This window comes from Herpailurus yagouaroundi, unplaced genomic scaffold (assembly GCF_014898765.1).
Source record: "Herpailurus yagouaroundi ecotype Mexico unplaced genomic scaffold, PumYag 183, whole genome shotgun sequence".
In the NCBI taxonomy this organism is placed as follows: domain Eukaryota; kingdom Metazoa; phylum Chordata; class Mammalia; order Carnivora; family Felidae; genus Herpailurus; species Herpailurus yagouaroundi.
Genome location: NW_024412414.1, coordinates 13097191 through 13106764, shown reverse-complemented (window position 1 = coordinate 13106764; position 9574 = coordinate 13097191).

The window sequence follows — 9574 nt, the reverse complement described above, 5'->3', positions numbered from 1 at the left end:
GGTGTAAACAAAAGACTGTATGGTGACAATGTTGAAAGATAGAAGTAGCTTACTTTCTGAATTACTTGCTGGAAGACAGCCATAGGCTGCCTAACCTGCCCTGGGCTTGGGTAATGTTATGCAAGTGAAATTCCAGGTTTATTTATGACCATGGTGATGGGGTTTTGGAGTGGTACAGATCTGGAGCTGATGGCCAAGAAAGAATTCTTGAGACGTCTTTGGTGCAAAAAAAAATGTAATTTTATTAAAGTACGGGGCAGGATCTGTGGGCAGAAAGCTGCACTGAGGTTGGGAAGAGTGATTGGTTATATACTGTGGAGTTGGGAGAGGTAAAGGCAAAAAGGAGGCCTCTGGGAGGACTTTTGTATGCTAAATAAGACTACTAAGATAACTGAGGCCTAGCTATTGTCAAGCTAAGGTTGTTTTTCCTCTAGTAAGCTATTAACATTAGGACAGTAGGGGGTTCCTGGAGAAATGTTAAACTTTGTAATTGTTTCATTTGTCAGTGGACTGCAGGTGATAAGAAAATTTAATATTTTTTTAAGTTTATTTATTTTGAGAGAGAGAATGAGTAGGGAAGGGGCAGAGAGAGAGGAGGACAAAGGATCCAAAGCCAGCTCTGCACTGACAGCAGAGAGCCAGAAGTGGGGCTCGAACTCATGAACTGCAAGATTGTGACCTGAGCTAAAGTCGTAATATTAACTGATTGAGCCACCCAAGCATCCCAAGGAAATTTAATTTTACCTGCCATTTCCTTCTTGCATTTGTTCTCCATATCACTATGGAGGGGAGGGTGATGTTGGGGCTCCAGGAAACTGAGTCTACAGGTTTCTGGAGATTAAGCTATTGATAAGATTGCCTTTTTCTTATAATTTACTAAAACATATATACACTGATGAAGACTCTGTCCTGCTTGACTGTGATATCTATCAGTTAAGCATTTGTTTTCTTTCCTTTTCCTTTGTTCTTGGGCAGCCAGAAGTGCCTGCAAAATATCACCATATCCCACCCAGGGGCAGGGCAGTGTTGGTAGCTTGTGCTTTGTCCTCAGCTTGCCTTATGCTCCCTCATCAATGGCATAGCCTTGCCTTGCCTGACTATAGCGTGTCTTAAGATTTGCCTAAACTATCACACATCTCACTTGGTCAACAAAATCAATCCAACAAAATTCCATTTAGTGAGCACTGACCAAATAGCATATATTGCGTGGCTGTAATTATAGATAGAAATAGTATTCCTTTTCTCTAAGGTCAAAACTCATCAGGAGAGGTGTGGCTTTACAAATCAATACACAAATGTTATTTGCTGTTATCATGATAAAAAATAAACCAAGAAAGATAGGTATTTATGTTAGGCTGCTAAGGGTACTATAACAAAATATCATAGCATAGACATGGTGACCTAAACAACAGAAATTTACTTTCTCACAGTTCTGGAAGCCTGAAATCCACGTTCAGGGTACATGAGCTAGCCTGCTTGGGTTCTGGTGAAGGTTATCTTCCTGGTTTACAGACAGCGGCTTTCCTGCTATGATCGCACATGGCAGAGAGATAAAAAGATCTCTTCCTTTCTCTTATAGAGCCTCCGTCATATTGGAATAGGACTTACCATTATAACCTCATTTAATATTAATTACCACATAATGACCCTATTTCCAGATACTTTCACATTTGGGGTTAGGGCTTCAACATGTGAAATTGGAGAGGCAATTCAGTTCATGACAGTATTTTCTAGAATTAGAAATTAAGTGTTCTATATTTAGAATCATGGAGAAAAGGAATAATTCCTCCAGAGTGGAGGGAAGGGGCGGTTTCCCAACCAAGTCAAATTTTAAGCTACGTAATGAAATAAAAATTATTAAAATTGAAAATATCAAAAATTCAATTAAATATATACCCACAAACACAAAACCATTGAGTGCAATAACTGAGATAAAAAGCATAATTAAGATAAAGAAGTCAGAGATTGTAAAATGGAAAAGATATGGTAAATATAAGATCTATCAAAGATATACGACACAAAACCATAATGACGTTTAGATATAAAGAGCAGAATAAAGGGAAAGGAAGAAATTATCAAGAAATAATAGTATAAAATGTCCCAGCACATGAGAGACACACATGTAGAGATAAAAAGAGTCTAAAAAATGATGAGGTGAGGGATATTTTTAAAAGTGATACACCTAACCATGCCATCATAAGACTTCAGAACACAAGGAAAAGTGCTAAAAGTTCCTGGAAAAACAAAGATAATCAATGAAATATTGAGTATTAAGGCGGCATCAGATAGCGCATCAGGAAAACCAGTTTCTAGAAGACAGTGCTTTGAGATTTTTTGGGAAAATCATTTTAACTATAAATCCTATACCAGCCAAAGAACTAAGGCCAAAGTAAATATTTCTAAGACAAGAAGATTCACAAGACACATGTGTGTTTTTGCCAGAGAAAAAATGGAATGGAAAAAAAAACTTAAAAGTACAGTGAAAATAAGCTATAAGATGATGTCCAGAAGGGTCTAATTTAGTAAAAACAGTTCAAGTAAATCTAAGTTGAATGTCTTTCAAAAAACTATATAGAGTCTATCAAGTGAAAGAAAGAATATGAAACTAAAAAATGATTGATACTGGTAACTAATATTTGAAAGAAAAATTTCTATTTTTCTCAACAAGAAAAAAACAAACTAAAAGCAATAACAAAATCACAAAAACACGGCATCCAAGGCATCCATAAAGTACAATTACATGTAGCGTGATCTTAAGCAATTGATGAGTTAAGAAAATAAAGGAATTTATCTGAATATGATTCCAGAAATCATTTTTATCAAATGAGAACTAGTGGACCTTGGAACCACAGGGAAGAAATGTGAATCCAAAATTGCTAAAATGCTGCTAATGGTTTTAAGTATTGGCAGTCACTGATTTAAAAACTAACAGAAGTCTTAGGTTTACGATACCCAAAAAAAATCTTACCACAATTGACAAATTGACAGGAGACATAGCTGAAGAAGAGAGCTGGATGGTGTTGGAGAAATATGGAGAAAAGGATCAGAATGTTAATAATCTTTAAAACGGCATAATGTGTAGAAATACTTTCTAAACTGGTGAGATGATAAGAGGTTTTAAGTGTTCTATTTATAGATTAAAAGGTAATCAGTAAAATATCTAAAAATATTAAGATAGCAAAACCCTCATGATGTAGAGAGAAATATTAGGTGATAAATGCTTGCATTATAAGAAGTCAGAAGATGCTGTCTAAAGTTATATAACCGGGGCACCTGGGTGGCGCAGTCGGTTAAGCGTCCGACTTCAGCCAGGTCACGATCTCGCGGTCCGGGAGTTCGAGCCCCGCGTCGGGCTCTGGGCTGATGGCTCAGAGCCTGGAACCTGTTTCCGATTCTGTGTCTCCCTCTCTCTCTGCCCCTCCCCCGTTCTTGCTCTGTCTCTCTCTGTCCCAAAAATAAATAAACGTTGAAAAAAAAATTAAAAAAAAAAATAAAGTTATATAACCAAACTTAGAACCATAAATACATATCAATGAAACAAACATAGAATTTGGAAACTAAAGTCCAAAGTAACGGAGACCATGAAGTTGAAATTATATCTGGGAAGTATGACTGAAGGTGAGGAGAGCAAGAATGCAGCCATTAACAAATACAAAATATATCTCTGCTAACCTTGTACATTGAAAAGTACTAAAATTACCTATTTAAAAAGTGAAACTAATAAAAATTACAACAATTTTATTTTCATCCCTTTGTTTCGCAATGCATTGTCTATCAGATTGTTCTTGGATACTGCTTCAGATCTTTCCAGCCTCATCTCCTGTGTCAGCTGACTCTGCACAGTCTTTGACCAGATTCCTGCAGATGCCATTTGTTGGCATTTGCTTCAGTTCATACAGTGTACCCTTCATCTTCTGCTCCAAGGCTTCTTTGCCCCAGTTGCTTTGGGACAACCCTGGGTACCTTTTCAGCCTTCACATGTGCACAAAGCATGGATGTGGAGGAGTTAATGCCCCCGTGAGATAGACTTGGAGCAGTGAGGGTCATGAACTTATGGATAGATGATTCTCTGAGTCTCATCTAAATCTCAGAACCCATTGGGATGTAGCAAAGAGTTACCCATAGACAACTCAGTGTATTCACTCTTGTACTGACTCCTCTTTCTGCCCTCCCCATCCCTCATCTCTGTTCCCTCAGTTTATCCTCCTAATTTAACCAGTAAGTGTGAACTAATTGTAACCACTCTGCTTCTGCTTTAAGGGAGCCAAGAATAAAACCCAAGGCATATGTAAGGGGAAAATAAATTGTCACAGGACTACTCATCTGTGAATCCCTACTCAATATTCTGGGAAGGACATCTGAAACCAGTCATTAATGCTCTTTATGATAGCTTCTAGAAACTTAGACATGCTAATATATCTAATAAAAGAGGTTAGGTGATAAAATGCAAATATATCTAGTAAGAGAGGTTAGGTGATAAAATTGTCTTGCCACTATATTGAGGTAAGAGTCAGAAGACACAGGAAACTTAAAAGGTTAACATGGATTTCTTATGTGGTGCAGGAAAACCCATTCTCTCCTACCGTGTTTATTTGGAGGGAAAGGGGAGAATCCTTTCACTAAGGTAATAAAGACAACCCTAACAAGGGGGTCACTGGTCCTTTGGTGGTGGCTGTAGACAAGATTTGACACTATTACATGTAATAGAACAGGACTTCTTAGTATCAACAGGAATAATGGAATTGCAGAATGACAATGTTATTTGTCAGCAGTTTACTTTTAAAGGCAAGTTAGATATGATTGCTATAATTGGTAACAAGCCTGAGTGACAGTCAGAATTCTGTAATTGTAGAGATGAATGACAATGGCTAATAGATCATGGTGTATCCTCAAATGCAACACATTGCCAGTCAAAAAAGGAGTTACTGAACTTTTAATATTTTTTAAAAAACCCACATTAAAAAAAATAAGGCTAAGGAGCAGAAGATTGATGTCAAAGATCACAAAGAAAAAACCACTATGTTTGTAAGATCTGTTTCCAGATGCCAGTCTTAACCCAAGGCCCATTGATTGAAAGTAGAGCAGGAAGAATATGTGATGATACTTCAATTATGCATAGTAAATATGCTTTTAATTCTTAGTAGAACAATGGCTGTTTATCAGAGTAAGTGTGCCCTGGGAAGGGCAATGTCCATAGTTTTTGAGTATTGTTAGGTATGAACTCTGAATTGATACTTGGGTACATGGCAAGCCATAAAGTCCTCTAGTTAGAGTGTGGGCTCTGGAAACCAGGTGTAAAAAAATCCAAGCCCAGTGTATGTATGGACCAATTATGTCTTTATTTTTCCAATCTCTGAGTATAAAATTGTATAAATATATATAACATCCAGCCAGCAGAACCTTCAAATTGTCTCCCATCTTGTAGCAGAAGAGGTGTTAAAGTAGAAAGAGCCAAGTATAAGATCCCTAAATGTTCTTTCTTATTGCCACATCATGGCAATAACAAATCTGAAGGACTACCACATCCCAAGAGGAACTATGGCAATTAGCATCACTATCAAAGACCAAAAGGATGTAGGAATGGTAGTCCTATCATATTTCCATTTAGTTAACCTATGTTGCTCCTTTAACCACAACAATAACAACAACAAAATAACACATGGATTGGAGCAGGACCTCCCAATACTTAGGACTATTTTAGACAGTTGTGTTATCTTTACTGGAACACATCAGTACACTATCTGACATTTGGAATGTTAACAATGGTCTAATGAATGCGCTTTTCTCAGTCTGCATCAGCAAAAGGAAGCAAAATTAGATTGTCTTCTCATGTGAAGGATAACAGTACATATCTACTTTCTTGTTATGTGCTATATTAATTCTCTTACCTTGTTCTCATGTATAGTTTATGGCTATCTTGATGATCTTGGAATTATGTGGAGTATCACATTGGTGCACTATACTGAAGATTATCCTGATTAATCTTGTAAGCAAGAAGGACAAGTAAGTGAGATGTCCTAGTAAGATAAACATGCCATGTGATGACAGATAAAACTACAAAGCTTCTGAGGCTGCTACGTAGACATCTTTAGGTTTCTAAATAACTGTGGCATCCTGAGATATCCCTTTTAATAAACGTGATTTATTTCACCATGTTCCCCCTATCCTTAATAAAGAGATACATAACTTAGGGCGTGTTCTATATTTTTCACCATGTATTGTCCCTAGAAATACTGACCAACTGAAAGAAGAGGGAAAACACTTCAAGCATACATAATAATTCAGTTGGTATGAGAGATTGGTGTGAGCCAAAAGTGAACTGCTGTCTTATTATATCCCATTTCAGGGGTGGTTCTAAACAAAGGAGTAAATGAGAATCTTCCTAGAGGACCAAGCTGTGAGCAGTCTGTTCACTGTTCTCTTTGTAGGGAAGAATCAACCTTAGTTATGAATGTACAGGGACTACTGAGCAATAATGGTGAGTGCTTTGCATACTTAGTAAAGAGTCTGGAAATAATAAGTGTAAAAAATCAGACACAAGAAACAAAGAGTCATGGTGGTAGACTTACAGGAAAAAGCATGATGAGTGCACTTGTTTGTGCCTCCTATTAATGCCCAACAGATGTCATCCACTGCAAAGAGATGCCTAACCACCAAATTGAAGACAGTAACTTGTTCTGGAATGTCAATCACTCTCTCTCCTTGATCACACAAGTCTTAATATAGTGAGCCATGGATTGAGTGACCATGGCCTCATGGATGGATTTATGTATGAATTCATAACATGAATTCAAACATGAACTTCCTCAACATATAGGTGACTAGCTACTGCCACTGCTGACTGCCTAGTCTACCGGCAATAGAGACAAATCATGACTTTTCAATATGGCACCATTCCTCATGGAGTTCAGGTACCTGCTTGATGGCAAGTTGATTATAATGGACATCATCCATTCTGAAGGAAACAGTGATTTATTCTTATCAGAATTGAAAGCCACCCAGGATATAGGTTTTCCTTCTCTGCCTGCAGTTCCTCTGCCAGCACTACCCCATGAGGACTTACAGAATGCTTAATCTATCATTATGGTATACTATATATCATTGCCTAAGCGCAAGGGATCCCTTTTATGTCAAAGGATGAGTGACACTTGGTGAATGACAATGGGATTTTCAACATTTGTACAATGAAACCTTATCATTCAAAGACAGCTAGTCAAATATAATGATGGAATAAACTATTCAAGACTCAGCTAAGTTGACAGTTCTAAGAACACACCCTGCAGAATTAGAGCCTGGTCATCTAAGATATGATATATATACTAAAAGTGCATTTGATATCTGGTGGTGTCAACACTGGGTGGAATACATGGGGCCAAGAAATGAAAGGGAATAGTATAATTGGCTTTTCTTACCATCATTCCCAGTTATCCATTCGCATAATTTGTGTCCCATCCCAATTCCAGATCATTTAGCTGAGAGGTCCTGAATCATAAAGGAGGAAAACTTTCATTAGAGGACACAATAAATATTCTATTACAACTACCTGATCTCTTTAATCATCTTATTCTCATGAACTCACACAAAAAGAAAGAAATTAATATATTTCTGGGACTAGTTAACCCTTAATGCCATTAGAAGCAACACTGCTGCTGTCCATGGGGTCTTGGAGGAGTATATCTGTAATGTTGACTCTTCATTGGAGTATCTCCTGGGTTTTATGTGAAAACTAAGAGTTGTGAAAAACAAGGTTGTTTTACTAGGACAAGGGATCTAAGGGTCCTACCTTCCAAAGGAAGAACGTCTGGGTTACCTGAACAAACAGCTTAGAACAGCCTGAGTGCTAGCTGAGGGTGAGGCAAATCTAGAATTTTTGGTACAGGGTGATATTGTGGATATCAGTTATGGTCCCAAAATGAGTTCCAGTGGGGCATAACCATTTTACACCAAACCTCCTGCCTTTAAGTTATTGCAGGGAATTGGTCTGGCTGAATCCAGAAGCTGCCTCTGTTGCTGATTAGACTTAGTGAAGGTTTTTAATAGATCCGAGTGATTCAAAGTGGGAACTAAGTTTGATGCCTTTTTCTGCCCAATTTCATATCTTTTCAGCCTGACCAAATATTCAAGCAGTGTTTCATGTAGCCTCACACAAATGTAACCTGAAAGTCTTTTGTCTCTCACAACTCCCATTTCTCTTCAGCAGTTTCTCTAATTTCATGGTATTGAGGACCCACACAAACTTGATTGGTACGTGTGTGTGTGTGTGTGTGTGTGTGTGTGTGTGTGTACCATAGATGTGTAGGAGAGTTAATTCCTCCCAAAACATTCTTGTACCAATACATAGGGTAGCCATACATCTTCATTGGCCCAGGATAGATCTGAATTATATCAGCTGTGCCAGCAATGCTAAAATACTATCTCTTTTCACTATCATAATTGTCTTTTCCTTTTTAAAATTTTTTTCAACTTTTTGAACAAATCTTATTTTTTAATGTTTATTATATAGAGAGAGACAGAGACAGAAACAGTGTGAGTGGGGGAGGGACAGAGAGAGAGAGGGAGACACAGAATCTGAAGCAGGCTCCAGGCTCTGAGCTGTAAGTGCAGAACCCAATGCTGAGTTTGAACCCACAAACCATGAGATCATTACCTGAGCCAAAGTCAGATGCTTAGCCAGCTGAGCCACCCAGGTGTCCCAGTTGTCCTGTTTTACATGATAAAGTATATGGTTGTCTTATTGCTGGATGCTAGAGCCAAATAGATAAATGCTGCCCCCATGCTCTGTCTAGGTGGATGGCCCTGAAAGAGTTTGATATGGTAGACTTTTAGATATCCCCATAGACTTGAACAGTCATTCATACTCAGTGTTAGAAAACTCAAGTGATACATCTTTTATGGGCTTTTTTTTCTTGCTCCCATTTAACCCTCCCTGTCCCTCACTTGTAGATCACATTTTCTTTCTTTCTTTTTTTTAAGTTCATGTATTTATTTTTGAGACAGAGAGGCAGAGAGAAAAGGAAAGAGAGAATCCCAAGCAGTGTCTGCATGCCAGCACAGAAACTAGCATGGGGCTTGGTCCCACAAACATGAGATCATGACCTGAGCCAAAATGAAGAGTCAGACACTTACCTGACTGAGCTGTTCAAGTGCCCCAGTAAGTCACATTTTCAAGTAAATGACTCATACATGACAAAAGACAGAAAGTCCTTGTTTCAGGCTCTGCTGTAAGTAAAATCCAGCCTATGTTGACTTGCTTTTGGTAAATAACAATAGCTCTGTCCACTTGCTATTACCAAATAAAAAAATACCATAATATTTCATGACTTAAAATACTAAAATCAGGGCTCCTGGGTGGCTCAGTCGGTTAAGCATCCGACTTCAGCTCAGGTCACAATCTCGCGGTCCATGAGTTCGAGCCCTGCGTCGGGCTCTGGGCTGATGGCTCAGAGCCTGGAGCCTGCTTCCGGTTCTGTGTCTCCCTCTCTCTCTGCCCTTGCTCCATTCATGCTCTGTCTCTCTCTGTCTCAAAAATAAATAAACGTTAAAAAAATTTTTTAAAAAATACTAAAATCAATTT